The sequence below is a fragment of the Oncorhynchus kisutch genome, linkage group LG14 (assembly GCF_002021735.2).
Source record: "Oncorhynchus kisutch isolate 150728-3 linkage group LG14, Okis_V2, whole genome shotgun sequence".
In the NCBI taxonomy this organism is placed as follows: Eukaryota; Metazoa; Chordata; class Actinopteri; order Salmoniformes; family Salmonidae; genus Oncorhynchus; species Oncorhynchus kisutch.
In genome coordinates this window covers 30,719,215-30,727,248 of record NC_034187.2, presented here as the reverse complement: position 1 = coordinate 30,727,248, position 8,034 = coordinate 30,719,215, and positions in this window count along the sequence as shown.

Sequence of the window (8,034 nt, the reverse complement as noted above, 5' to 3'; positions counted from 1 at the left end):
ACCGTGCGGCATAGGCAAGATACAGTAGATGGTATTGAGTGCAGTATATACACATGAGATGAGTATGTAAACAAAGTGGCATAGTTAAAGTGGCTAGTGATACATGTATTACATAAGGATGCAGTAGATTATATAGAGTACAGTATATACGTATACATATGAGATGAATAATGTAGGGTATGTAAACATTATATTAGGTAGCATTGTTTAAAGTGGCTAGTGATATATTTTACATCATTTCCCATCAATTCCCATTATTAAAGTGGCTGGAGTTGAGTCAGTGTGTTGGCAGCAGCCACTCAATGTTAGTGGTGGCTGTTTAACAGTCTGATGGCCTTGAGATAGAAGCTGTTTTTCAGTCTCTCGGTCCCAACTTTGATGCACCTGTACTGACCTCGCCTTCTGGATGATAGCGGGGTGAACAGGCAGTGGCTCGGGTGGTTGTTGTCCTTGATGATCTTTATGGCCTTCCTGTGACATCGGGTGGTGTAGGTGTCCTGGAGGGCAGGTAGTTTGCCCCCGGTGATGCGTTGTGCAGACCTCACTACCCTCTGGAGAGCCTTACGGTTGTGGGCGGAGCAGTTGCCGTACCTGGCGGTGATACAGCCCGACAGGATGCTCTCGATTGTGCATCTGTAGAAGTTTGTGAGTGCTTTTGGTGACAAGCCGAATTTCTTCAGCCTACTTCAATTAGTCCTGACGTGTCAAGTGAGAATGTCAAAGCCCTTTAGCCCAACAATGGCAGGAGAGTTGAACAGTCTACTCCAAACAAATGGAGAGGCCTTAGAAGCTGCCTCCTGCTGTTCAGAAGGAATTCAAATACAATAAAGAATGATAAGGCAAGAAAAGATCACAAAATGAAGCTCCTTATGGAAAATCAAGAGACACTTTTTGCTGACCATTATAAACATGGGAACATCAGCAACCTTCCACACCAACCATCCCCTGGCATGGCCCAGTGCTATATTAGCACACTACCCCTTTGTTAAGAGAGGGGTTGTTAACGAGGGGTACTAGACAACGAGGACTCCTGAGTCAGCTAATATAAATCTCTATAAGTCTGGAACAGTAATGGTACAGGGCAACCCCAAACAGTTTTAGCTGGACTTTCACCTAATCAAATACTTGGCCATGCAGGAGAAGCTCTCCCTTGAGAAAGATACCACCACCCCGAGCGGGTCAGACCAGACCTCTTCATTATATAACCCCACAGACGAGCAACCCCAAGTGGAAAGTCAACCTCCCAGCACAGAGTACTACTCACTCAATGAAATTAAGGATATATTTACCCAGCTGGAGGTAAGGCAGGTGGAGCTGGAACAGCAGGTGATTACATTCCAGTCAGCACAGACCCAGACAACAGTCCAGCACAACAACAACCCCTTAACCAGACCCAGAGAGCTGTAGGTGGAAAGAGATATCTGCACTCTGGACTGTGGTGAAACAACTTCAAAAATATAAAAAGCAAGAGCAGGAGAAGAACAGAGCACGAGAGGTGAGGATCAGACTGCTAGAGGAAAGATTGAGGGGGATGGCGTGTGACTGAGAACAACCCACTAGATTTGGCCACCCCTGCAGAGAAGCCAGCAGAACAGCCCACCTCAGCTCCCGACAAAAGTCTTGTCAGCAGAACAGTCCAAACCAGACCCTGACCATAGCGTCAACATCACAGCAGAACAGACAAATGAAGAACCCCAAGCCACCCTGATACCCCTCCTGACAAGCCCCCCACACCCACTGAGGGCATACACAAGACACAGAATGTACTCCTTATGGACTCAAATGGGAAATATATTCAAGAAAAAAACACTTTTCCCCAAACAAAGTGTGTCTAAACTCTGGTGTCCTCAAAACCAAATGTTTTCCTGGCCCACCACTCCACCCTGGTCTTGAACAGCCTCTATGACCAGGTCCACCTATACAAGGCAGCAGTTCCCACCTTCGCCCGGACTCTAAAGGACATCACTCTCAAATGTAGCCCCAGCACTTCACACAGGAGCAACAGATCAATAGACCCCCCCCCCCCCCCCCCCCACCCCCGGACCTACACATAGAGGACCCACGCCAAGAGGACCTATATCCAGGACACAACACCACCAGCCACAAACACACCCCCATCCCAACCAATCACCCCCCCCCCCCCCAAGTCAACCATGCCCACACCCCATTTAGGCCCCCTCAGATCAGACCTATGCCCCTCCTGCCCACCCCATACACCCCACCCCCGCAAAGAGGGCCTCAACATGGAAGTCACAGATACGCCCAGGCCATGAGCGGACAAACAGGCCCAACCCCCACTCTTACACTAGCCCAAGCCAATGGTATGTACCAGATGCTCAGTAGGCTCTGCTCACACTTACTGGCCTGAGGCCAAACCACACGACCAACAACATTGGACACTTTATGGGACACAAAGCCTTCACTATCTCATCCTGGAATATCCAAGACCTGAGGTCATCTGCCTTTGACCTAAAGAGCAGGAACCTGGACTTCATCAAAGAAATCAGAAATACAGGCATTGTCATCCTACAAGAAACCTGGTATAGAGGAGATGGACCCACTGATTGCCCTCTAGGTTACAGAGCGCTGGTAGTCCCATCTACCAAACTACCAGTGTGAAACAGGGAAGGGACTCAAGGGGTATGCTAATTTGGTATAGAGCAGACCTAACTCACTCCATTAAATTAACGAAAACAGGAACATTTTACATTTGGTTAGAAAATCAAAAGGAAATTATCTTAACAGAGAAAAATGTCCTCCTGTGTGCTACCTATAACCCCCACTAGAATTCCCATACTTTAATGAAGACAGCTTCTCCATCCTGGAGGGTGACATCAATCATTTCCAGGCCCAGGGACATGTACTAGTCTGTGGCGACCTAAATGCCAGAACCGGACAAGAACCTGACACCCTGAGCAAACAGGGGGACAAACACCTGCCTGGAGGTGACAGCATTCCTTCCCCCATATGCCCCCCTAGGCACAACTTTGACAACATAACCAACAAAAACGGGTCACAACTCCTGCAACTCTGTCGCATGCTGGGTATGTGCATAGTCAATGGTAGGCTTCAAGGGGACTCATATGGTAGGTACACCTACAGCTCATCTCTTGGCAGTAGTACTGTAGACTACTTTATCACTGACCTCAACCCAGAGTCTCTCAGAGTATATGTTCACAGTCAGCCCACTGACACCCCTATCAGACCACAGCAAAATCACAGTCTACTTGAACAGAGCAATACTCAAATCATGAGGCATCAAAGCCAAAGGAACTGAGTAATATTATGAAATGCTATAGATCGAAGGAATGTAGTTTGGAAACCTAACAAAAAACTATTAGGCAACAACAAATTCAATCCCTTTTAGACAACTTCCTGGATAAAACGTTCCACTGTAATAGTGAAGGTGTAAACTTGGCAGTAGAAAATCTTAACAGTATATTTGACCTCTCAGCTTCCCTATCAAATCTAAAAATCTCAACTAGAAAACCGAAGAAAATGAACAACAATGACAAATGGTTGATGAAGAATGCAAAAATCTAAGAAAGAAATTGAGAAACCTGTCCAACCAAAAACATAGATACCCGGAAAACCGGGAAGTCTACGCCTTCACTATGGTGAATCACTAAAACAATACAGAAATACACTATGGAAAAAGAATGAAGTCAGAACTTCTTATTTTCCACCATAATTTGCAAATAAATTCATAAAAAATCCTACAATGTGATTTTCTAGATTTTTTTTCTCATTTTGTCTGTCATAGTTGAAGTGTACCTATGATGAAAATTACAGGCCTCACATCTTAAGTGGGAGAACTTGCACAATTGGTGGCTGACTAAATACTTTTTTGCCCCACTGTAATGTTTCATTCTATTGTTAATGTCGGCGTGTTCCCAACCTTGATACAGTATTTTTTTAATTGAATGACATTTTTGTTAAATTTAACTAGGCAAGTCAGTTAAGAACAAATTGTTATTTACAATGACGGCCAAATCCGTCGACGCTGGGCCAATTGTGTGCCACCCTATGGGACTCCCAATCACAGGCGGATGTGATACAGCATGGATTTGAACCAGGGACTGTAGTGACTTCTCTTGCAATGAGATGCAGTGCCTTAGACCACCGCGTCACTCGAGAGCCAATTATTATGTAATAGAATGTGCCATTGATCCATTCCTTTTTCATGTGAGTACCGCCAAGCCAGGATGAGATGCTGACGACCCTAACATCTCTCGCTCTCTCTCTCTCTCTCTCTAATAACTGTTTAGTTGATAGAAAAGGGCCTAAGATAAGACATTTCTGAGATGCCCCTCTCTTAAGAGGCCTTCATTTGGCTGGGCTGGTGAATTTACATGGACATCACTTAGTGTAACAGTCTAATTCCTTAGCAAGACTTTCTCTGTCACATATCATATATTGCTGTCCTCTCCCATGCCAAAATAACCAGCTATTACACCCAAGGTTGCCTGTGGTCTGAGTCTCTTAGCGCTATAAGGGCTCCTTCCTAGCATTGCACTCCAGGGGTTGCTCTTTGCCATACTCCTGGAGTTGTCCCTCAGCTGGTAATCATGCTGCACCTCCTCCTCCAAAGATCTGAGTTGTGCTGTGGACAGTTGGAGGATGGAAGTCCATGGCTTCAGTGGTGTCTGGGAACACCACATCCCTGTAAGACCATCCAGGTTCTACCCCCGAGTAATGGTCCCCCTGCTTTCTCTTTGTGAGACTGTAGCTTGTCTTATGTCCACAGCCAGGTGAGGGAGAGGCTGAAGAAGAATGTGGAGCAGATGAAGTCTCAGGACCCTAACTTTCGACCAGGTCTGGTTGTGTTACAGGTAAGAGCAAGAGTTTGTGTATAGGGCTGCAGTTCAAATCTTGATTCTGTCCATGTAGCCTATTTTCCCATGGCCTGTTTCCTTAGATTGTCTATGGGTAGTATTTGTATCATTTGAGTGTACTTGAGATGGTAACGAATTTGTGTTGTGTGCTAAAAGGGATACAGAATAAAGCTTGGGGGTCATATCTTTCCTCAGGCAGATTCAGAACCACTCGCTCAGAGTGGAGAGGAGAATTTATTCCATTCTTATACTTATATAGTTGAATTATAAAACGTAATGTACATAATAACTGACATTGGTTATTCAATCATTATTGTAACAAATGAAGACTACCTATTTGCTCCAATGTGCTGTGTACTTTTCAGGTGGGGGACTGAGATGATTCAAGCCTCTACATCAGCATGAAGCTGAAGGTAGCAGCCGAGGTAAATAACAGTTTGACGTGATTATTTATGTTTGATACATGTTCCACGTTGTTCCCTGTTCACTTCATAAACTCTCTTTCTTGTGCCTATTGTAGATTGGAATAAATGCCATACACCTAAGGCTCCCGAGGACTGCCACAGAGGATGAGGTGAGGAGGGATCCTGAGGGGGTTGACTTCACAGCTTGCATAGCGTTTCTTCCTAGTGGTCCCTGCAGGCCACTTTCTGTCGCTCTCTTTGTCTCAGTCATTCCCTTTCTTTTGATTTCTTTCCCTTCCTCTCTCTTTTACACACCCCACATCTCTGTAGGTTCTGCACAGCATTACGGAGGTGAATGAGAACTCTGCTATCCATGTCCTCATCGTTCAGCTGCCTCTAGACTCCATCTACAAAATAGATACCGAGAAGGTGACTAACGCTGCGGCCCCAGAGAAGGATGTGGATGGGAAAGCACTAAGATGTTTCAACACGTTTGTCATGTTCTGTGTGACCAGTTTACTGTCAATCAAACTGTGATAACTCTCAAAAAAGGTTTTCATTTTATTTTGTGACACTCCGGCAAATCATGGAGATTTCACATTCACATCGAAGCGTTCCAGTTGAATTTGTGAAGTATAATGACGCCACAAGCTTGGCACACCTGTATTTGGGGAGTTTCTCCCATTATTCTCTGCAGATCGTCTCAAGCTCTGTCAGGTTGAATGGGGAGCGTCGCTGCACAGCTATTTTCAGGTCTCTCCAGAGATGTTCGATCGGGTTCAAGTCCGGGCTCTGGCTGGGCTGCTCAAGGACATTCAGAGACTTGTCCCGAAGCCACTCCTGCGTTGTCTTGGCTGTGTGCTAAGGGTCCTTGTCCTGTTGGAAGGTGAACCTTCACCCCAGTCTGAGAATCTGCTCCATGGCGCTCAGGATTTCATCAAGAATCTCTCTGTACTTTGCTCCATTCATCTTTCATTCAGTCCTGACTAGTCTCCCAGTCCCTTCCGCTGAAAAACATCCTCACAGCATGTTGCTGCCACCACCATGCTTCACTGAAGGGATGGTGCAAGGTTTCCTCCAGATGTGACACTTGGCATTCAGGCCAAAGAGTTCCATCTTGGTTTCATCAGATCAGAGAATCTTGTTTCTCATGTTCTGAGTCCTTTAGGTGCCTTTTGGTAAACAAGCGGGCTGTCCTGTGACTTTTACTGAGGAGTGGCTTCCGTCGGCTACTCTAGCATAAAGGCCTGATTGGTGGAGTGCTGCAGAGATGGTTGTCCTTCTGGAAGGATCTCCCATCTCCACAGAGGAACTCTGGAGCTCTGTCAGAGTGACCATCGGGTTCTTTGTCACCTCACTGACCAAGGCCCTTCTCCCCCGATTGCTCAGTCTTCCCAGCCTGTGGGCCAGCTCTAGGAAGGGTCTTGGTGGTTCCAAACTTCTTCCATTTAAGAATGACGGAGGCCACTGTGTTCTTGGGGACCTTCAATGCTGCAGAACATTTTTGGTACCCTTTCCCAGATTTATGCCCTCGACACAATCCTGTCTCGGAGCTCTATGGACAATTCCTTCAACCTCATGGCTTGGTTTTTGCTCTGACATGCACTGTCAACTTTGGGACCTTATATAGACAGGTGTGTGCCTTTCCAAATCATGTCCAATCAATTGAATTTACCACAGGTGGACTCCCAAGTTGTAGAAACATCTCAAGGATGATCAATGGAAACAGGATGCACCTGAGCTCAATTTCGAGTCTCATAGCAAAGGGTCTGAATACTTATGTAAATAAGGTATTTCTGTTTAATAAATTAGCTAAAATATCAACAACAAAAAAACAGCTGTTTTTGCTTTGTCATTATGGGGTATTGTGTGTAGATTGAGGAACTAAATAAATGTAATCAATTTCAGAATAAGGCTGTAACGTAATAAAATGTGGAAAGAGTTAAGGGCTCTAAATACTTTCCTAATGCACTGTAATAGAGAGAGATATTGTATGTCTGACCGTATACAAATGTAAGCTAGATTTAGTCAAATATTACTAAACCTTGAGCATCCGCTCAAGAACTAATCGGCGCGCGGCTGAATCTATACTGAACAAAAATATAAATGCAACATGTGTGTTGGTCCCATGTTTCATGAGCTGGTATAAAAGATCCCAGAAATGTTCCATACGCATGAAAAGCTTCTCTCAAAGTTTGTGCACAAATTTGTTTACATCTCTGTAAGTGAGCATTTCTCTTTTGCCAAGAAAGTCCATCCACCCGACAGATGTGGCATGATTAAACAGCATGATAATTACACAGGTGCATCTTGTGCTGGGGACAATAAGACCAATCTACAATCTCCGGTTTTGTCACACAACACAATGCCACAGATGACTCAAGTTTTGAGGGAGCATGCAATTGGCATGCTGACTGCAGGAATGTCACCAAAACTGTTGCCAGTGAATTTAATGTTAATTTCTCTACCATAAGCCGCCTCATGTTTTAGAGAATTTGGCAGTACATCCAACCGGCCTCACAACCGCAGACTACATGTAACCACACCAACCCAGGACCTCCACATCCAGGTTCTTTTCCTGTGGGATCATCTGAGACGAGGCACCTAGACAGCTGATGAAACAGAGTAATAAAGCCTTTTTGTGGGGAAAAACTCATTCTGATTTGCTGGCCCTGGCTCCCCAGTAGGTGGGCCTGGCGCCCAAGCGGGTGGGCCTATGTCCCCCCCAGACCCACCGATGGCTGAGCCCCTGCCCATTCATGTGAAATGAAGTCACTACAGTCCCTGGTTCAAAT